Here is a 23,125-nt window from a genome sequence, read left to right as displayed (position 1 = left end):
ACAATCAGGTGACTGAGGAAAAGAAATCTCAGGCCTGGTTTACAGGTTGTTCTGCACAATATGCAGGTACCACCCAAAAGTGGACAGCTGCAGCACTGCAGCATCTTTCTGGAATGTCCCTGAAGGACATGGGTGGGGGGAAATCCTCCCAGTGGGCAGAACTTTGAGGAGTAAACCTGGTTGGTCAATTTGCTTGGAAGGAAAACTGGCCAGAGATGCATTTGTATACTGATTCATGGGCTGTAGCTAAAAGTTTGGCTGGATGGTGAGGGACTAGAACATGATTGGAAAACGGGTGACAAAGTAGTCTGGGGAAGAGGTATGTTGATAGATCTTTCTGAGTGGGCAAAACACATGAAGATATCCAAGTCCCATATGAATGCTTACCAGAGGATGTCTTCAGCAGAGGAAAATTTTAATAATCAAGAGGAAAAGATGACCCATTCTGTGGATACCAGTCAGCCTCTTCCCCAGCCACTCCTGTCTTTGCCAAATGAGCTCATGAACAAAGTGGTCATAGTGATAGGGATGTAGGTTATGCATGGGCTCAGCAACATGGACTTCCACTCACCAAAGCTGACCTGGCCACAGCCACTGCTGAGTGCCCAATTTGCCACCAGCAGAAACCCACACTCAGTCCATATGGCACCATTCTCCAAGGTGATCAGCCTGCTACCAGGTAGCAGGTTGATTACATTGGGCCACTTCCATCATGAAAAGGGCAGTAATTTCTTCTAACTGGAATAGACAAATACTCTGGATATGCATGTGCCTTCCCTGCATGCAATGCTCCTGCCAAAACTACCATTCCTGGACATACATAATTCCTTATCCATCATCATGGTATTCCACACAGCATTGCTTCTGATCAAGGAACCCACTATCACAGCAAATGAAGAGAAGGAATGGGCACATGCTCATGAATTCTCTGGTCTTACCATATTCCCCATCATCCAGAGGCAGCTGGGTTGATATTATGGTGAAATGGCCTGATGAAGACTCAACTGCAGCACCAACTAGGTTGCAACACCTTGCAGGGCTGATGCAGTGTTCTCCAGGAGGCTGTGTATGCTCTGAATCAGTGTCCACTGTATGGTGCTGTTTCTCCCATTACCAGGATTCACAGGTCCAGGAATCAAGGGGTGGAAGTGGGAGTGGCACCACTTATTATCACTCCTAATGATCCGATAGGAAAATTTTTGCTTCCTGTCCCTGCAACCTTAAGCTCTACTGGTCTACAAGTCTTAGTTTGACAAAGAGGAGTGCACCCATCAGGACACAATTCCACTGAACTGGAAGTTAAAACTGCCACCTGGCAAGGAACAGGCAAGGACTGGGACTATTGTACTGGCTGGGGTGATGTACACTATCAAGGGGAAATAAGACTGCAACTACACATTGGAAGTAAAGAATAGCTTTCCTGGAATGCAGGAAACCCCAAGGGTGTCTCGAAGTACTACCATACCCTGTGATTAAAGTCGATGGAAAACTGTAACAACCCAATCCAGGGAGGACAACCAATGGCCCAGAAACTTCAGGAATGAAGGTTTGGGTCACCCCATCAGGCAAACAATGGGCAGCTGAAGTGCTTGAGGATAAAGGGAACATGGAATGGGTAGTGGAAGAAGGTACTGTTAAATATAAATGACAACCATGTGACCAGTTACAGAAATGAGGACTATGATGGCATGAATATTTCCTCCTTGTTGTGAGTACATTTGTATTTGTACATAAAGCAAACATCTTTCTCATCTCTACCTGTTCTCCTTATCCTATGACACTGGTTTTATTGTTAATTTCATAGTATTTCAGTTATAAGATATCAAGTTTAAGAGTGATATGTTTCCTTAGAACTTGCACCTTTTCCTGGAGAGATTTAGTGGATTTCTGGTTGTATGCAGGATATCTGAGTACTGTTAGATGAAACATATGTCTGTTACTGTGTTCTATTTAGAGATTAAGTATGGTTTAAGATGATATGTATAGCCACCAAGTTGACAAGGGGTGGACTGTGATGGTTATGTTCATGTGTCAACTTGGGAAGGTGATGGTTCCCAGGTATCTGGTCAAGCAGGCACTGGCCTAACCATTACTGCAAAGACATTAGTGGCTGGTTAATAAACCAGAAGGCTGGTTTATTAAATCATCAGTCAACTGACTGCATCAGTGGCTGATTACAACAGAAAGAGAATGTCTTCTGCAATAAGATAATTCAATCAGATGGATTTAACCCAATCAGTTGAAGACCTTTAAGGAAGAAGAGAGAGAACCTTAACTTCTTCAGCCAGCCAGCCTCTCCTGGGAAGTTCATCAAAGAACTTCACTGCAGTTGCCTGCTCACTGCTTTCCCTATGGAACTTGAACTCATGCATCTTCCCCTATGGAATTTGGATTTGTGTATCCCCACAGTTGCATGAGACAATTTTATAAAATCTCATATTTACAGGTATATCCTGTTGGTTCTGATACCTTAAAGGACCCAAATAATATGAACTGTATGGTCAGTTTAAACAAAAATGTTGCACAGAATCTACAATGGGTATCAGATCTTGTTATTCTGTGCAGGTTAATGTGACACCCTGATGAACTTGAGTATTTGGGGCAGAAAATAAAAAAGTATTTGCAAAAATAAAAAAGTCCCTTGAGAGACTGGGGGGAAATGTAGAAATATTTAACTTTCCCACCTTGGGAATTCCCAATATTCTCCCAAGCATTATGGACTCCAGATTTAATAAATCAAGCCCTCCATCTTGGGGCTTGCCCTTATGAAACTTAGTACTACAAAGGGAAAGCTAAGCCTACTTAATCTGCCTAAGAGACACCCCAGAAAACCTCTTTTGTTGCTCCGATGTGACCTTTCTCAGTCAAGTCTGACAATAAAGTCACTACTCCTCCCCCCACCCGAGATGGAACAATGACATCCGGGGTGTAAGTCTCCATGGCAACAAGGGCTAAGACTTCCAGGAATGAGTCTGGCCTGGCATTGTGGGATTCACAAAGTTGTCCTGACCACAAGGGGAAATTAACTGAAACAAGATAGTTTCAGTGGCAGCAAGATCTCAAATAGAGTCGAGAGGTCAATCTGGAGGTTATTCTTACACATTATAGAGATATTCCTTTTCAGCTTCTAGTATATTAGAACAGATAGAAGGAAATACCTGAATCTGTTGAACTGTAATCCAGTAGACTTGATTCTTGGTGATAATTGTGTAAGTATTTAAAATTGTCTAGGCATCAAAAACAAAGTCAGGAAAACTGTTACAGCAAATAGAAACCCATGAAGACATAACAACTAAATATATTGTGGTATGCTGGATAGGATCCTTGAAAAACAACTAAAAGTTATTCAATAAAAACTAATCATATAACCTTATGATTGTGATTACCTTGTGACTGTGATTACCCTGTGACTGAAACTCCCTTTACCCAGTGTATGGGTAGAAAAGTAATAAAATAATGATAAAAATATACAAATAATAGGAGGGGATAAAGGGTATGGGATGGTTTGGGTGTACTTTTTGATTTTTGAGAAATGAAAATATTCTAAAATTATGGTGATGAATGCACAACTACATGATGATACTGTGAACCACTGTATACTCTGGATGGATTATATAGCATGTGAGTACATCTCAATAAAACTGCATTAAAAAAAAGCAAGCTGCAGAACAAGAAAAAAAGCATATAATAATATGACAGTGACAAAATAATGGTAAATTACATTGAACTTTTTTCTTTTCCCAGTGCACACCATCCTTACAGCCCAGTATTTCCAAATCTGTGATCACCCTTAAAGCACCAACACATTAGCTAATGTGAGGGAGAAGCAATTTACGAAACAGTACTCTGATGCCCTGGATCATTTTAAATGTATCCCTTTACATGCTCAGAAATTCCTGGAAAGTCAAATTTGTTCTCAGTATAAAATGTGCTATATTCTCCAAGATACTCCATCTGTAATTAAAATTACGCTCAGTGATCCCTTCTGGGACATTAGATTTCTAAAACCCCAAATACTGACAATTTTCAAGTACTCACAATCCCACCTGCTTTCTGTGCTGCAAGACATGAGAGATACACTAGAAAATATTCCATTAGCCTTTAGGAGTCTCTACAAAGAAGGTGCTCTATAGATAAAATTTTTACTAATTCAATTTGTGTTCATCTCTTGATATCTGAGTGACTTCATAACTATGAAAGAGTATATGGCCTGCCACATAAAAAGTGACTTTCTATTTTTCTATAAACTTTTTATTTTACAATAGTGCAAATCTAACAGACAAGTTGAGAGGACAGTACAGAGTTCCCATATACCACTCACCAGTTTCCCCTATAAACATTTTACATTACTGTGGTTCATTTATCACAATGAATGAACTAATATTGATTCATTATTAAATACATATATTATTTAGATGCACTTAGTTTTTATCGAACATCTTTTAGTTGTAAAAGGATCCTATCTAGGATATGACAATACATTTAGTTATGTCTCCATAGGTTTCTATTTGCTATAACAGCTTCCCTGACTTTGTTTTTGATAAACTTGAGTTTTCAGTACTGGTTACATATTTTGTAGAATATCCCTAAACTGGCATGTGTCTAAGGTTTTTCTCATAATTAAATTGGGATTTGGGGCTTGGGGGAAGATTACAAAGATAAAATCCCATTCTCATCACATCATATTTAGGGTATATACTATCAGTCCAACTCATCACTGTTGTTAAACTTGACCATCTGGCTGCGGCAGTGTTTCTAAAGTTACTTTTTTCTCCCCCATTTCCATACTACAGTCTTCGGAAGGAATCACTATGCACAACCCACATGTAAGGGGAAGAGTTCTGCTCTACCTCCTTGAGAGGAGAATATTTATATAAATCACTTGAACTATTTCTGTATGAGAAATCTGTCTATTCTGACATTTATGTATTCATTCAGTTATATCAGCAGGGACCCATGGATATTAGTTAATACTTTGGGTTATAATCAAAAAATTTATTTCTTTTGTTGCTCAGATTGTTCCTGCTTCAGCCACTGGGAACTCTTTCAGTTAGCACTCTGTCCCATGAACTTCACACCATCATTGTGCATGTGCATACACATTGGAGCACTTCCTAATTTTGTGACACCCAAAAGTGCTCCATGATAATCTTTTCTATTCCCTTTCCCAATCCTATATCAGTCATGTCTCCAAAAAGTTCTAGTTCCTTCTGCTGGAGATGGTATTAGAAACCAAGATATGAGTGCTGGGTATGCTCATTGCTATTTGGGGTATGATTACTTCTTGGCTCTCTCTGCTGACAGAACAGAAATGTATGCATACATACTAACCTGTGTTTGTATACATAATGATAAATATTTCTGGATGTACTATTCATCCTATTATTTGAATTCATCAACAAATTGAAAATATTCCTCTCCCAGAACTGATCACCAAGTCAACTAGAATCCATTTGTTAATTGATAGTGGTTTGGATGTTGCAGTGCAGAACTTAAGAATTTCCTCTGCTAAAGCCTCTCCTTGTGGCTGCCTCATTGATTCATAGTAGAATGGTCTGACACACTCCACTGTGTATTTCATTTCTGGCCACTTTCCCTAGTCCAAGCATGGGGCTTGGCATATGGCAACATTCCACAAGTGCTTGCTGAATAAATGCATAAGGGAATGCATGCACACATAACACCTATCACCTTCCTCTTCACTCTCAGAGTGCTTTCCTTCCTAATCCATGGAAGAAATAGAGGCCATGTTTTGGAAGCTGCCTCAACTTCAGGCCCTCCTTCATACAAGTCTACCTGCATCATACCCATCTTGTGTCCTATGTCCCACTGCAGTGGAAAAGGTATTTGTTTTCAATGTTGATAGCTCTATGGGGGTTTAGATTCTCTTTCCCTGCCTCTTCAGATCTAATTTCAAAAGTTCTTTGCCTGCACTGTCTTTCATGTTCCACTTCTCCCTATACGCCCTCTCTTTCTCCTCTGCACATACACTCCATTTTCATCTATCCTATTATAAACAAAGGTTTTCATTTCCCTACTCAAAGTGATGTCCTAACTTATTTCCTGGTTTTCTTTCTCTTCACAGCCCTGTTCCTTGATAAAAAAAAAATCTAAATAATCTCTTCAACTCTCACCCGCTTCTCAACTATTATCTGGCTACTGCCACTAATGGAAAACAATCCATTTCCATCTAATTTAAATCTACTTCCAATGGATTAATTTTTATAATTTAATTGCTGGTATGTTTGAGAAAGACATGTAAATAGAGAACACTTGAATTCTATAGTTTGATTTGGAGATATGATTCCTTATCTTGAAAAGAGGGCCTTCGTAAAGAATAAAATGAATGGCCATATTTATGGGGTTTTGATGCTTGAGAGAAACAAGTACTGGAGAAAAAACTGAGAAGTCAAGATTTTTTTTCACATTAACTATATGGTTATTTCACCATACAGTGATCTCAATAGTTTTTACAGGGATCAACTCCAGGTTGTCCAACACCACCACCATATCTTAACTGCTTAATCTATGTTGTTTCCAAGTTGTTTTCCAAATTGCAAATTGGCTTCTCTAAAGGAAATTCTAACTGAATTTGTTTTAAAAAAATAGGATGGGGTGAAATATACCAGACTCTAGGAATGCATTTTTCTGATCTAATTATTTGGTTTACCGAATTCATTTGACAAATATTTAGTGAGTATCAATTATGTGTCATACACTGGTCTAGATGTCTGGGAAATATTAGTAAACAAACCAGAAAGAAGTAGCTACATATGTAGCTAAATTCTAGTGAGACAGAAAATAAACAATGACTCTTTTAAACAAATAAATTCTATCACATTTTAGAAAATGAGTAAGTTCTCTGGAGGAAAAGAATAGAATAAAGTAGATTGGGAGTGTAGGGGTGGGGTGGGCGATTTAAATTTGAAATGAAGAAGTCAGTGTAAGCCACATAGAGAAGGTGACAATTCATCAAAGACTTAAAGGAACAGGTACAGAGCAAAAGGAGGGAGGGACAGTCAGTGCAAATGCTTTCAGTGAGACTGTGCCTGGAACACAGAAAGAATACTAAGTTTTAAGTGTGGCTGGATCAGAGTGAGGAGAAAGGCAGTGAGAGATGAGGTAATAAGCATGGACAGGCAAAATTAGAGTTCTGTATGTGGTTAGAAGAACTTTGACTTTTCATCTGATTGACACAGAAAGACATTTGTTGGGGATTGAATCATGTCTTCCACACAAAGCAAGTTCAAGTTCCAATCCCTGGTCCTGTATGAACCAAATTTATAAATAAGACCTTAGAAGATGTTAATAGTCAAGGGATGTTCAAAGTGAATGATGGGCCTTACATAAAATGGCCAAGTCCTTATAAGCAAAGGATATTGGATATAGGAGTAGAAGCCACAGGGAACAGCCAGAAGTTGGAAGTCAACAGAACACAGAAGAGAAAGAAAACATCACCATGTGTGTCCATGTGATAGAAAGCCAAGGACAAGGTATCTCCAGCAGCCAGCCTCAGAATGCAGAAAGCCAGTCTTCTGGAAAAAACCTTGATGACACCTTGATTTTGGACTTCCCCTAATCTCAAAACCATGAGCCAATAATCTCTTGTTAAGCCATAAAATAAAAGAAAAAAATAAGCATGTTCACTTTCAGATTTAAAACCTTGGCTTTAAGAAAGATTCACAATATAAATCAATTTCCACTGACTCCTCATTTGTATTCCCAATATGACAGACCCTCAGTTACTAAGGACAAATGATATTATTTGTAGTAATGGGTCTATAAAAAGCATTACCTTGACTGGAGTCACACTGTTCTGCCAGGCTATCTTATTTGAGGAGGTTTTGGTAAGATATTTGTCAGGGCACCAAATTGCCTTAATAGCTAGTAAATGTCTAGTCAAGAAGCACTTGGTCTCCTGCCTAACCCCTTAGCACTTCATAATCAATCTGTAACTTCTCATTGGACTATTCCCCTCATCTATATTCTCAGAAGAAAAATAGAAATTACTCAGAGTTCACAATTCCAATACTGTATATTTCCATGACTTTCTCATACATACTAGCATTTTTCATCCACTAACATATGCATTTTTTCATCCACTAACATACACATTCTGCTCTTCTTATATCGGATTTGTGACACTGCATCAAGAGCTGCTCTCAAAAAAGCAGATTCATTTATGTCTAATAAACAAGCCAAATATCTCATCTGCCACCATTAAAGCAATACTAACCTGTTTCTATACAGTGGGCCTTTGGTTTGAATAACAGAACAAGATCACATCTGCGTCAACAGCTGCTTCCTTTTGGGCAAGAACCCATAGCCTGATATTCTGGAGAAGGGCCTTTTAAAAAGTATGTACATAAGATATACTTTTAGATATCAGGCAAAGCATATTTTAGTGCCCAGGCCCTGGGTTTACCATCAGCTTTTTCCCTTAGGTGTCTACTTCGTCTCATTTGAGTACCTTCTTTTTCCTTCATCAAGACATCTTTTGCAGAAAGTTTATCACCTATATGTTAGGGTGAATTACTTACCATGGAAGTAATTGCTTAGGAAAAAAAACAATTTCCAATGAAAGGAAGAGTTTTATCCATTAAAAATAGAAGTAAATTGTTGGTACACACTTACTGTGGGGAGGACCTTTGATTAGGTTATTTTGATTGAGAAGTGACCCAACCAATTCAAGGTGGGTCTTAATCCTTTATGAGGGGTCCTTTATGAGGGTAAAAGAAAATGTCCATAGAACCCAGAGAGAAACAAAGAGAGAGAAACATCCAGAAAAGTTTGGAGAAAGCTTAGAGAGAAAAAGCCCCTGGAAGAGCTGAGAGAGTCACTGAAACCAGAACCCATGGGAGAAGGACCAGCAGACATCACCAGGTACCTTCCCATGTGACAGCGGTATCCTTTCCTCAGAATCCAGGTATCATCCTGTTTATGCCTTTAGGATATTTCATGGTCTTGGAACTGTAAATTTTAAGTTAACAAATCTCCACTGTAAAAGCCAATACACTGCCAGTATATTGCATTCTGGAAGCCTTAGCAAACCAAAATGGTAGGATCCAATCCATAAAATGGGAGCTCTAAAGATGAAGACCAAGGCTTATGCAGGCAGAACAAGGATGTCTTAAAAATAATCTTATATGTTAGTACAGGAAAGTTTCCTTGGCTTAGCTTAGAGTTAGAGGAACTAAGCTACAGAAAACAAAACAAAACAAAACAAAACAAAACCAGGAGGTTATGATTTGGGTCTCAGGTTTCAGGTACTGGGAGAACAGGCAATTACAAGACATAGGAACTTAGGAAAGCTTCAGTTTGCTTACACAGGGCTTAGCACAAGGGGCTCCATCTCAAGCCTAATTTAATATATTTAACAATTACCCCCATTTAGATCTGGCTCTTAGCCATTGACAGCTGTGATGAAAATTTTTGCTGTTCAGAATGATTCTCCATTAATGCCTAAGGTCTTGGAGTAGTAATTGCAGGTAGTTTTAATGTTGCACTCATAGGTGGTCATGATGATGTCAATTTTTCCTTGTTCATATCTTTTTTTTTTTTTGTTCCAGGCATGAAGAAAGCATTTGCTGGTTCACAAGTAGCTGCATACCCCCATGTAATAATGTGAAGGGAAAACAGTGCACAAGGGAGACCATAATAAGTACTATGACTAATAAACTGCCCAAATGCCTATCTCTTCTTATGCTCCTAAGCACAAGTCTAATGTTTTATACTAACTGAAATCAAAAAGATTTTTAAAAGGCCCTGAGGAAGACTTTAATGCAGTTGTGTCTCAACTTCCTCAGAGGTGTTTTCCCAGGTACAAGAGGTGCTGTTAGCAATGGCAAAATGCCTCCCTGTTCAGCTAGTAAGTAGTCAAGGACAACAATTCTAAATCAAGTTGAGCTAATAAATCTAATGATTGTTGCTGTGTAGCTGTAGCTCTAGCAGTAGACTCGGCAAGTCTTCCCATTGTGATTGATAAATTTCTAATGTTTTCATGATTACCCATGTCAAGGCAGCAACAATCTGCAATATTTTCAACCCCACCCTCCTCAAGCATCTGGGTAGCAGCCAAAATCTCTGCCATCTCCAGGGCACAGGCTCAGCCCCTTCAAAACAGTCAGGTGGTCTTGATGGTTGCTAACATGCTCACAGACATAGGGGACTGGTGGTTTGATGGGTTGAGCCCTCTACCACAGGACTTGCCCTTGGGCAGACTGTTGCTGCAAAGTAGAGGCTAGGCCTTCCTATAAATGTGCCTAAGAGCCTCCTCCCGAATGCTTCTTTGTTGCTCAGATGTGGCCCTGTCTCTCTCAAGCTAAGCCAGCTTGGCAGGTGAAATCACTGCCCTCCCCCCTACATGGGATCAGACACCCAGGTGAGTGAATCTCCCTGGCAACATGAAATATGACTCCCAGGGAGGAATGTAGACCTGGCATCATGGGATGGAGAACATCTTCTCGACCAAAACGGGGAAGGGAAAGGAAATAAAATAGCTTCAGTGGCAGAGAGATTCCAAAAGGAGCCAAGAGGTCACTCTGGTGGGCACTCTTATGCATAATATAGACAACCCTTTTTAGGTTCTAATGAATTGGGGTAGCTGGCAGTAAATACCTGAAACTATCAAACTACAACCCGGAACCCATGAATCTTGACGATGATTGTATAAAAATGTAGCTTATGAGGGGTGACAATGGGATTGGGAAAGCCATAAGGACCACATGCCCTTTTGTCTAGTTTATGGATGGATGAGTAGAAAAATGGGGGAAGGAAAAAAACAAAGACACCCAGTGTTCTTTTTTACTTTAATTGCTCTTTTCCACTTTAATAATTATTCTTGTTAATTTTGTGTGTGTGTGGTAATGAAGGTATCAGGGATTGATTTTGGTGATGAATGCACAACTATGTAATGGTATTGTGAACAATCGAATGTATGATTTGTTTTGTATGACTGCATGGTATGTGAATATATCTCAATGAAATAAATTAAAAAAAACCACTGAAATGGTGACCAGGCTCTCCCCAATCCCTGGGGAATGTGCTCCACCCTCTCTGAGGCCTGGGGCAGCAGCACTCTCCTGAATAATAAGGAGGAAGGCCTGCCTTCTGCAAACTCTCCCTTTCCACGTGTGTGGGTGAGTCCGCTCTCCTGGCTCGACTCCAGACCTTGGTTCCTGTGGTTCTGCCTTGGAGGTTATTTTTCCTTCAATCTGTCCCTTTGCTCACCCTTTCAGTCCAGACCAGCAGTGGTTCCATTCATACAGATATCACAGAAAATTTGTTGGTTGTGCATGCAGTACAGAGGGTCCCAACCATCACACAATAGGACTCTCCACAAATCCTTTCTGGATAACTTCATCTCCAACCCTGACATGAACTGAAATGGCTGACTGGTTCCAGGTTTGGTTAAATCTCACATGGGGCACTATTCTCTGGGGACTCACTTTTCAAAAGTTCAAAATTTTCCAAACTATCAGTTTCCAATTTCTTTGTTCCCAAGATTTCAGTTCTCAGATTATCCCTTTCCTCTCAGATTTTACTATAAGCGGCAAGGAGAAACCAGGGTGCATTTTCCACATTTAGAATGGAAATTTCCTCAGCTAAGTATCCAAGTTCATCATTTTCAAATTTTGTCCTGCATCTGACACCAAAACTCAATTTTGCCAAATTCACGGCCACTTTAAAACAAGGATCACCTTTCTTCCTGTTGGTAAAGACACAGTCATCATTTCTAAGGCCTCATCAGAAGTATCTTTAGAGTCCATATTTCTACCAAGAGTCTCTTCAAAGCAATCTAGGTCTTTTCTATCAAGCCCCTTAGAATTCTTGTAGGATCTTCCCCTTATACTTTATAAAGCCATTCCAGCATTCTTGGTATTTGCATCTTGCAGCCCCCCACTTCTCCAACCAAAACTGTTATGGTTTGTTAAAGCTGCAGGAATGCAACATACCAGAAATGGTTTTACTTTTACAATGGGAACAATGGGAATTTATTAACTTACAATTTACAGGTCTTAGGCTGTGAAAATATCCAATTACAACATCAACAGGATGCTACCTGGACTCTGAAGAAAGGCTGTTAGCATGTGGGACACCTGGGTAACATGGGAAGGCACATGGCTGGTGTCTGCTGGTCTTTGTGCTCAGGTGTCATTGCTTTCAGCTTCTCATTCTCTGAGTTTCTGTGGGTCCTCTTTTAGCTTTCTGGGGCCTTCGTCTCTTAAGTTTCATTGGGCTTTTCCTGTCCTTTATCCTCTCATAAAGGACTCCACTGAGGGCATTAAGACCCACCTTGAATGAGCTGGGTCACAACTCAACTAGGACTCAACCATAATAGGTGAGTACCCATATGGATGGATTAAAAGAATATGGCCTTTTCTGGGGTAAATAACAGCTTCAAACTAGCTCATTATCCAATTCATGAACTGTTTCATAGAGTTCTGAGATCCAAACAATTTCCTGTGAATCTTTTTTTTTTTTTGTCTGTAGACACAGAGATAGCACAAATTAAAATCTGGTTCTGATAATTCTGGACTTCTAGATAACTCTGTGGAAAGGTCACCACATTATGCAGACAAGATAATATCCAAAACATAAACAGCAGGAATTTGAGACATTTCACAATGATTAAATACGTACAAAATAAAGAGAAATAAAAAGGCAGTTTCCTTCTTTCCTTTCATGAGTAAGTTATGTTTATAAAAGTATAAGGCTCATTTGTGGGAAAAATATATATTCATACAGCAACATCTTAACATCCTCCATACTCCTGGAAAAAATGGCTTCTGGTCCTGGGCTGGGTAAAGAAATAAAAATATACCGCCACTAGTTTCACACAAACTTCAAGACTATGATTTAACCATGCTAATCTTCTTTACTTCAAAAAGTTTAATATATTTTTACCTCTACCAGCCAGTACACTGCATTATTTTCCTATTGAAGTTGTCAATGAAATAGAAGTTGAATTAGTATGACTTTCAAGAGCAAAAAAAGATATGCTAGAGACTGAGTATCCAAAATGGTGAATGAGAAGGGACAGAGAAAACTCTCCTCCATGAAAAACATTAGATAAAAGACAGAAAGTGCTCCAGAATTCCAGTTCCAGGAACCCACCTGCTAGGCAAGGACTTATAAATTCATAGTGACTGAGCAATTGGAAAGGCCAAGAGCCTGAGTTAGGAATCATGTAAGTCTTTGATCCAGAGAGCCACTGGATAAACAGCAGCCAGAGTTGTGCTGAGGTTGCAGCCAGTCAGAGTGGGACCCGGGGAGTGCCCAAGGAGATGGCAGCAGGAGCTGCAGTCAAGAGCAGCTGGGAGTGCCTTCCACATCCCAGGCACATGCCTTGGTAACTAGCATGGGTGATAGCCATTTGCACTCCCCACAGCTGAAGACCCCCAAGTCAGGGAGAAGCTGCTGCAGCAAGCAGATGACTGTGGAAGTGGGCTATTTTCCACACCATGCACAACCATCTTTGAAGTAGGCTGAGCCTCTCCTTCACAGCACTGCAGCTGAGAGCCTCCTAAAGGGAACCCCAGATTTGGCTGGCTTGAGACAGCACAATACCTCCCCCACAGAAGCCAAATGGGTACACAGTTGAGATGCAGGGGAACTGAATGCATGAAAGTAACAGGAGTCCTACACCAAACCCAGAGATTTGTGGGTCCACAGCAGAGAGGGACTGAGTGGACTCTGAGCTGAAGGGGTGGATGCCTGCTCAGGCCCAGAGTTTCACAGCAGCAACCCTGGAAATGGCTGGGAGTACTGGGCCCTCTTTCCTGCCAAACTGCACAGGGCACAAACCACAACCACAGAGCAGGTGGTCACCACTGCACAAGGAAAACTGGTCCACTGATTGGACGTCCACATGGACACCCACATTCTTCTGAAGTGTTCATGGGTCATTCTCCAGGATAGAACACGTTGGATCACAAATCAGGTCTCAATAAATTTAAAAAGATTGAAATTACACAAAGTCCTTTCTCTGAGAATAATGGAATGAAGCTGGAAGTCAATAATAGGAGGAGAACTGGAAAATTCACACATTTATGGAAGCTAAACAAGGCTCTCTTAAATGGAGGTTCAAAGAAGAAATTACAAGAGAAATCAGTGAATATCATGAGGCAAAGAAAATAAGAACACAACATATCAAAACTTATGGGATGCAGCAAAGGCAGTGCTGAGAGGGAAATTTATTGCCCTAAATGCCTACATTAAAAAAGGAAGAGCTAAAATCAAAGACATCTGCACATCTGGAGGAATTAGAAAAAGAACAACAAACTCAAAGCAATGAGAAGGAATTAGATGAAAAAGCTTAGAACAAAAATAAATGAAATTTGAGAACAAAAAAGCAACAGAGAAATGGTGGGGTAAGATGGCAGAGTGCTGATATGTGGAATGTAGTCACCCCTCTAGGGCAGCCAGCTGGTAATTAGCCAGGAACTGTATGAAACAGCATTCTTGGGGTCTCCAGTGACCACTCATGCATCAGACACTACCCTGGAGTGAGGGGAACAGCTGAGTTTGCAGCAGAATTTGGAATTTTCTAAGTTCCCCAGATGAGGGTTCTGGCACCCCTCCCCACCCAGACCCCATGGGGAGTCTTACAGCTGGCTCCCTGTAGGGGAATAAACCAATCTGCTGGGAGCAAGGAGGGGTCAACCCAGACTCAACTGCAGAATTAATTAATAAATTATTTAATGAACATTTGGAGTTGGGGGTGTCTGGGTTGTTAGAGAAGGGCAGGGCTGCAGAAAGTGGGGGCCCATAGAAGCATGCAACTAATCTGCTACTTCAAAAAAACTTGTTTTTTTCTTTCTTTTATTTTGCTACATTTTGTCCCCTGATTTCTACTGCTATCTGACTCCTTATCTTCTTAGACTTCAATAGTCCCCTGGCAAGGGTAGAATTAAAGCCACTGGATGAACCTAGAGCTGGCTCCCTGAAGGGAAATAATCTACTGGCAGCTAGAAGGAGGGCTCAATGCAGCCTTAAATGCAGAACAAATAAACAAATTAATAAATTAACTTTTGGAGTTGGGGGTATCCAGGGTGTCAGAGAAGGACTAGACATTGGGAAGGGGGGGCACATAGAAGTGGCACCCATTCCAAGGCTCCAAAAAGGATTGGGATTTTTTTCTGTATTTTCTCACTCTTCTTATATTGCTCTGTGACTCCTCATCTTTTTACACTTCTATAGCCTCCTAGCAAGGGAGGAATTAAAGCTGTTGAAGAGTAACTATCCAAGTGAAAGAGACAATACCCTAAAGAACACATTTTTAAATAATCCATACTAACACTGGGGAAAGGCCTCAAAAACATTTTTTTTTTCTTTTTATTTCCTTCTTTCTCATTAAAATAACTACTCTAAGTAGCTCTTTACAGAAAACCTCTCTAGACCCAGCTGAAATAGATCTGACAGACAAAGCAATCAACATAGTGGGAGAGACAAGTCCCCAAAGGGCATAACTCCTCCAGGAAAAGGGCAGTGTGGCCCAGCTCAATTGGTAGCCCAACTTAAAAGAACCCAGACCCCAGGGGCTGGAACTCAGATACCAAATCCAGTCAGCCATGCCCCTGACAGGTTCAGAGTCTGCACAGAATTAAAGGCACTGACCCACCTTACACTGGTGGGGGAGCTGCATGCTGGCAAATGCAAACTGCTGGACAGGATATGAAAGGCACAGAGTCTAGAGTCCTCACAGGAGGGTCTCATTCTCAGGGAAACTCCATACACTCCTCCTGAGACCTGTGCCTCTCTGGACTGGGAAAACCTGACTGGGGTTGACTATATCTGAGGAGATCCTCTCATTAAAAAGGCTAGATAGAGGCAGGGCTAGAAACAGAAAAACAAGAGGTGACAAATCTTGATCAACTAAATGGAACCTAAGTTAGAGGTCTAGAATAAGCTGAACTGAACACCAAAGGTTAGAGAACAAAGCCAACCAAAAGGAAAGCCCTAGATAAAAGAGTGAAAATCAGCTCCATAACAAACTATTCAAGAAAACGAGATGCCTAGACAGGTGAAGATAATGAGCAATACAATGAAACATGAAAATAGGGACCAGCCAAAGGAACAAAATAATAGTTCAACCAAAATACAGGAGCTGAGACAAATAATGCTAAATCAATTCAATGAACTGAGGGAAGAACTAATTAAACATAAGGATGTAAAAACAAATCTCCTAAATCAATTCAAAAATCAACTCAATGAAATGAGGGAAGATATGGCAAAAGAGACAAAGGGTATAAAGAAGACAATGGATGGCCATAAAGAAGAATCCATAAGCTTGAAAACACAAATGGCAGAACTTATGGGAATGAAGGGCATAATGGAGGGGATGAAAAAGACAATGGAGGATACAACAGCAGATCTGAACAGGCAGAAGAAAGGCTCAGTGAATTGGAGAACAAGACATTTGAATTCATAAATACAAAAGAACAGATAGTGTAAAGAATGGAAAAAATGATCAGGGTTTTAGGGAGCTAAGTGACAAAACGAAGTGTACAAATATACTTGTTATGGGTGTGTCAGAGGGAGAATAGAGGGGAAAAGGGGCAGAAAGAATAATAGAAGAAACAGTCACTGTAAATTTCACAACTCTTATGAAAGGCAGAAAATTACAGATTCAAGAAGTACAGTGTACTCCAAAGAGAATAGATCACAATAGTGATCACATATTTAAAATAGCGAAAGAGAAAAACCACCAACCAAGAATTCTATATCCAGCAAAACTGTCATTCAAAAATGAGGGAGAAAGAAGGTGGGGCAAGATGGCAGTGCGGTGACGTGCAGGTTGTAGTTACTCCTCTGCGGCAGTTGGTAGAAAGCCAGGAACTGCATGGACTGGACACCACAGAGGAATCTGAGATAAAACAAACTTCATACAACACTCATGAATGTGTGGAACAGCTGAGATCAGTGAAATCTGTAAGTTCTCAAGGCCAGGGCCTGCACCCCTCCCTACCAGTCACTGTCCCCTGGGAAGAGGGGCCATTGGTGCTGGGAACCAGGAGGCAGAATGAAAGGTGCAACCATAGATAAACTGAGAGCAGACACCAGAAAATCTGTGAGCAGTCAGCCCAGTGGAGAGGAGACAGGGCTAGCAAAACAGCAAAAAAAAAAAAAAAAAAAAGAAAGAAAAGAAAACAAAATAAAAACAGAGACTTTGGAGTCCAGTGAACATAATATGGAGAAGGGCAGTCCTCAAACAGAATCAGACACATATGCAAATCCAGGGAGGGAGAGCCCTTGTCTGAAAAGCCATTATCTCTGCTAGATCCATTGTTCCTTAATCACCCTCAACTCCTGGGCTTTTAGCATTTCAGTAGTCCATTAGATATGCAAGGACTGTAAATAGTCCATACAGGGCTCTTCCTTCTTTTTTTCATTTTTTTCTCTTTTTCTAAAACAATTATTCTAGGAAGCCCACTACAGAAAGTCTCAAAGACTTGCAATTTGGGCCCAGGTAAGAGCAGAGCTAAGATAGCTCTGAGGGACAAAGCAATAAGTCTAGTGGCAGAGAAAATTCACTAAACACCATAACTTCCCAGCCCTTTTGGAAACTCAGATCCCAGGCGTTGGAGTTCAGAAACTAGCTTCAGTCAGCCATGCACCAGGGTCAGGGTCACCTGGAGACCTAGAGTCTCCCTGCCTCCTTACACTAGTGGGGATCTGTGGGCTGGCAAGAGCCACCTGCTGGACAGCACAGGAGAAGCACAGAGTCTAAAGCCTCACAGGAGGGTCTCATTTTCAAGGAAACTCCATAACCTCCTCCCGAGACATGGGCGTCTCTGGACTATGAAAACCTGACTGGGGCTGACCAGATCTGAGATCACCACACCAAAAGGCTACATAGAGGCAGGGCAAGAAACAGAAAGACAAGAGGTGAAAAACTCTGATCATGCAGCTGTAAGACAGAACAAAGACATGAAACATATAATAAGGTGGATGAACCTCAAGGACATTATGTCAAGTGAAGTTAGCCAGAAACAAAAGGACAAATACTTATGGTCTTGCTAACATAAACTAACATTTATGAGCAAATTTGAGATTTAAAAGCTGATATCACATGCTATCAGGAGACAGAAAGAGGGTGGAGATTGGGCATTTGATGCTAAAGGACTACAGAATGTTCAACAGGATTGATTATATAGATCCAGAAATAGATAGCATAATACTGTGTGATGGTAGCACAATATTGTAAGTACACTGAACAAAGATGTCCATGAGTAAAGCTGAAAGAGGTGGGTTTGGGGCATGTATGACACCTGAGGTAAAGATAGAAGATAAAGACTGGGACTGTTTAACTCAGCAAAAACTGGAGTGGTCAATGATTGTGACTAAATGTACAAATATAAACATGTTATTGCACGTGGGAGAGCAAATGAATGTCAACGATGCAGAGTGCTGAAAAGGGGAACACATGGGGAGAAAATACAACCAAAGGAAACTAGAGTCTATAGTCAACAGTAAAATTGTAATATGCTTCCATTAAATACAACACAGGCAGTATACCAAAGGTAAATGTGTACGAGAGGGGATATAACGGAGGGGTATGGGATTCTTGGTATTGGTATCATCTGACCCTATTATTATATTGTATTATATGATAATTTAGTTTTTACACTTTTTGGTATTTGCTCAAAAAATTAAAATGAAATTTCATAGTAATCAATATGCTCAGGTGCTAACTGTGGTGACAAATGCACAACTATACAATGATACTGTGCACAACTGTTTGTACACTATGGATAACTGCATGGAATGTGAATATAGCTCTATAGCAGTGTAGGAAGAAACATAAATAGGGATAAAAGTGCTGGGGAAAACATGGAGAGAGGGATGTACCTATTTACTGTTGGTGAGGGGGCAGAATGGTGTAGCCTTTCTGGAGGAGAATGTGGTGATTCCACAAGAAACTAAGTATGTGGGTGCCATAAGGTCCTGCAACCTCATTAGGGGGCATATACTTCAAAGATCTGAGAGCAGGAACATGAATGGACATTTGCACACTGGAGTTTATGGAGGCAGTATATATGATTTGCAAAGGGTGGAGGTGGCCTAAGGGAACATCGACTGAGGAACAGAATGGTGAACTGTGGTGTGTACATACGTTGGAATACTGAGCAACTGCAAGGAGGAGTGAAGCTGTGAGACACGCAATGCAGCAAGATGAATGGACGCTGCTAACAGCATTTTGAGTGAACTATGCCAGAACCAAATGCAAACACTATAATGCCTCACCAATATGGTCTAACTACAATGTGTAAACTCAGAATTGAATCTTAGAGCACAGATTATTAGGGGAATGCTTACTGTATTGATCCCTAGATTGTAAGAGCTTATACCAGTCAAATCTAATCCTGAACTGTAATGGCTATCTTCAGATTTGGAGACGCTGATATTTTTGTGTATAACCTGATTGATCCTTGAATCTTTAGGTAACTGTGTGACACCTGAAACTCAGAGCTAGAGCTCGACAGATATGATTGCCAATATTAGTGCATACAGCAACTGTTAAAAAAGCTGAAAGAGTCCAGACTTCAATTGGAGTTATGAATGAAGCAGATGTAGTTAGGACAAAGGCAAATTTGGCTAAAGGATGTATTTTAAAACTTCAGCTTCTTGTGAGACCAAAGGAAAAGATGATTATTTGTTGCAGGTTCTGTATTTCTTAAACAATTTACTCATACAGTTTGTTCAAATACCATAATGACATGGACCTTTGAATAAGAAGTGAGACCTGGTAGGTTTGTACAGGTTAGTGTGAAATAGCAACACATCCCAAAGTAATTTGGGCAAAGAATAAAAATATATATGCAGGGCCCCAGCAGGAGCTAGAGGAAAATGTGTGAGTGTAGGACTTCCTAACCTGGATTGTTGCTGATATTCTCACAAACACTGAGGACTAGCGGTTTGGTATACCAAGCCCTCTTTCTTGGGGCTTCCCCTCAGGGAGATTTTCACTGCAAAGGAGAGACTAAACCTGTTTATAATTGTGCCTAAGAGTCTCACCACTGAGTACCTCTTTGTTGCTTGGAGGTGGCCCTCTCTCTTCAGCTAACTCAACATGGCAGGTGAACTCACTGGCCTCCCCCCTATGTGGGACCTGACGCCCAGCAGTGTAAATCTCCCTGACAACAAAGAATTTGACTTCTGAGGATGAATCTGGACCCAACGTCATGGGATTGAGAACATCTTCTTGACCAGAAGGGGAATGTGAAATGAAACAAAATAAAGTTTCAGTGGCTGTGAGATTCCAATGAATTGAGAGGTCACTCGGGTGGGCACTGTTATGCACTATATAGGTAACCCTTTTTAGGGTTTAATGTCCTGGAATACCCAGAAGTAAATACCTGAAACTATCAAACTGCAACCCAGTTGCCTTGACTCTTCAAAACGATTGTATAACAATGTAGCTTACAAGTGGTGACAGTGTGATTGTGAAAGCCTCATGGATCATACTCCCCTTATCCAGTGTACAGATGGATGAGTAGAAAAATGGGGACAAAAACTAAATGAAAAACATGGTGGGAAGCAATGCAATTATTTTAGGTTGTTTGTTTTTTCTTATTGCTTTCTTTTGGCTTTGTTTGAAACGTTTTTTTATTGTTTGTTTTTTAATTCTCTGAAAGTTAAAAAACAAAACTAAACAAAAATAAAAGAAAATTAGGGTGGGGGGATGATTTGGGAGCTCATTTTTACTTTTATTTTTTATTCTTATTTTTACTTTTTCTAGTATAAAGAAAATGTTCAAAAAATAGATTCAGGTGATGAATGCACAACTATATGATGGTGCTATTAATGGCTGTACACAACGGATGACTGAATGATATGGAATAACTCAATAAAACTGAATAAAACAAAACAGAAACAACAAAATCAGAAGTTGATCCCTAGAGAAAATCAATAAAAATGATGGACCCTTAGCTAGATTGACAATGAAAAAAAAGAGGATGCAAATAAATAAAATCAGAAATGGGAGGGACTATCTTACAAGTGACCTCACAGAAATAAGAGCTCACAAGAGGATACTATGAGCTGCTGTATGCCAACAAACTAGAGAACTTAGATGAAGTGGACAACTTCCTGAAAACACATGGACAACCTACACTGACAAAAGAATAGAAGATGTCAAAAAAACAATCACAAAATAAGATATTGAATCAGTAATAAAAAATCTCCCAGCAAGAAAAGCCCAGGACCAGATGACTTCACAGATGAACGCTAATAAGTATTTCAGTAAGAATACCAGTCCTGCTCAAAGTCTTCCCAAAAATTAAAGTAGGGCTGCTATATGTCATTCTATGAAACCAACATCAGCATACTACCAAAGCCAGACAATAATACTACAACAAAAGAAAACTTCAGACCAATCTCTCTAATGAATATAGATGGAAAAATCCTCAAAAAAAAACACTTGCAAGTTGAATCCACTAGCACAGTAAAAGAATGATACTCCATGATAAAGTTGTTTTTACCCCAGGCATGAAAGGGAGGTTCAATACAAGAAAATCAATTCATATAATATACCACATTAACAAATCAAAGAGGAAAAACCACAAAATCATCTTGATTGATGCAGAAAACACGTGACAAATCAAACATCCTTTCTAGATAAAAACACCTGGAAAGATAGGAACAGAAGGAAATTTCCTCAACATGATAAAAGGCACATATGAAAAACTCAGAGCTAACATCATTCTCAGTTGGGATAGATTGACAGCCTTGTCTCTAAGATCTGGAACAAGAAAAGGATGCCCATTCTCACTATTCTTATTCAACACTGTACTGGAAATTCCAGCTGGAGCAATTAGGCAAAAAAAGAAAAGGAATCCAGATTGGAAAGGAAGAAGTCAAACATTTGCTCCTTGCAAATGACATGACCCTGCAGTTAGAAAATTCTGGGAAAAAAAAAAACAGAAGAAAGCAACTTGAGCTAGTAAACAAGTTCAGCAAAGTAGCAAGATACAAGATCAACACAAATAATCAATGGGGTTTCTATAAATTAGCAATGAGCTATCTGAGCGGGTAACGAAGGAATAAAAATCCATGTACAAAAGCAATTAAAAGATTCAAATATTCAAATATCTAGGAATAAACTCAACCAAGGATGAGCATGAGCGGCAGGTTTTATTAACTGACAGAATTCGTCAAGTTGATTATCCTCGCTTTGCCTAAGGTTTCTCATCTACCAACGTGAATAATAATTATGACTATTTCGTATGTAATATTTTGTGAGAAATTATGAGTTAGCACGTTCTAAGTACATAGAATTTTGTCTGATGTACGTAAAGGTTTCCAGCGGGATTTATTATGACGTGACAACCCTCTTATGCTTTCAAAGGAAGATTAACTCCCCTTTGGGAAGTTTACATCAAATTAGAAAAATGCATGTAAACTGCTAAGATCCATAAGAAGAGTTGAACTAGCAACCCAATAGGCCTATATACAAGTACCTTCAATCACCTAGAATATGTGAGCGACTGCTCACAATTTTAATACCTACTATCTTTTTGAAATTTTAATGCAGTATAATTAGAACAGCAATATCTATACAAATTAGTTTTCACTGATTAAATATAAAATAACATAATTAAAAACTTTTACCTGGTATTCTCGGGCGGGTGCTGCCAGGGCACTCCCCCGCCCCACTCTAGAGGAAGGGCGGCCAGGGTTCACACGGCCCGGGTGGCAGCCGCCGCGCCTCTGGGAAGCCCTCCGCCCGCAGCCGGGCCAGCGACCAGCTCCCGCCAGCCGAGGGGTGGCCTGCGGGAACGACGGACTCCCGAGAGCTCAATTACGAGAGGTGAACAACGTACTCGCTTAAGTCGCCGTCGCCATCTTACTTGCGTCACTGCCGCATGGCGTGCCCCAGGCTGTTGCTCCCTTTGTGGTCTCACGCGATCTGAGAACTGGCGGAAGTTCCCGGGAATACGGAACTCTCGCGATAATAGGCCTTTCCACGGGCCAAGTAAAAGGAGGAAGGAACGCGCTTCTGCTGTCGTCTGTGCACTCTGACCGGGGAGGCGGGGAGAAGAACGGCCGATCCCTTCCCTGGCTGAAAGATTACTCAGCCGCAGAAGCCCGTCTCCCTAAACTGTCACGATGAGAAAAGTGA

General features: G+C 40.4%; 1 protein-coding gene across 3 annotated transcripts in view; it reads right to left on the bottom strand.

The window, feature by feature from the left end:
• The window catches only part of LOC119524579 (zinc finger protein OZF-like), a 52,671-nt gene extending 29,789 nt beyond the window's left edge, over positions 1-22,882 (bottom strand). Inside the window, exon 1 of one of the 3 annotated variants that reach the window (XM_037823278.1) lies at positions 22,615-22,882. The gene's annotated coding sequence lies outside the window, so the exon portion shown is untranslated. Of the gene's footprint in view, positions 1-7,458; positions 7,607-22,614 lie in introns of those variants that run through there. The other 2 variants (XM_037823275.1, XM_037823276.1) reach the window with 2 other exon arrangements.
• Positions 22,883-23,125: the final 243 nt, after the last annotated feature.

The sequence above is a fragment of the Choloepus didactylus genome (assembly GCF_015220235.1).
Source record: "Choloepus didactylus isolate mChoDid1 chromosome 11 unlocalized genomic scaffold, mChoDid1.pri SUPER_11_unloc2, whole genome shotgun sequence".
NCBI classification, from domain to species: Eukaryota; Metazoa; Chordata; class Mammalia; order Pilosa; family Megalonychidae; genus Choloepus; species Choloepus didactylus.
The sequence above is the reverse complement of the archived record's forward strand: the minus strand, read 5'-3'. Positions and strand labels throughout refer to the sequence as shown.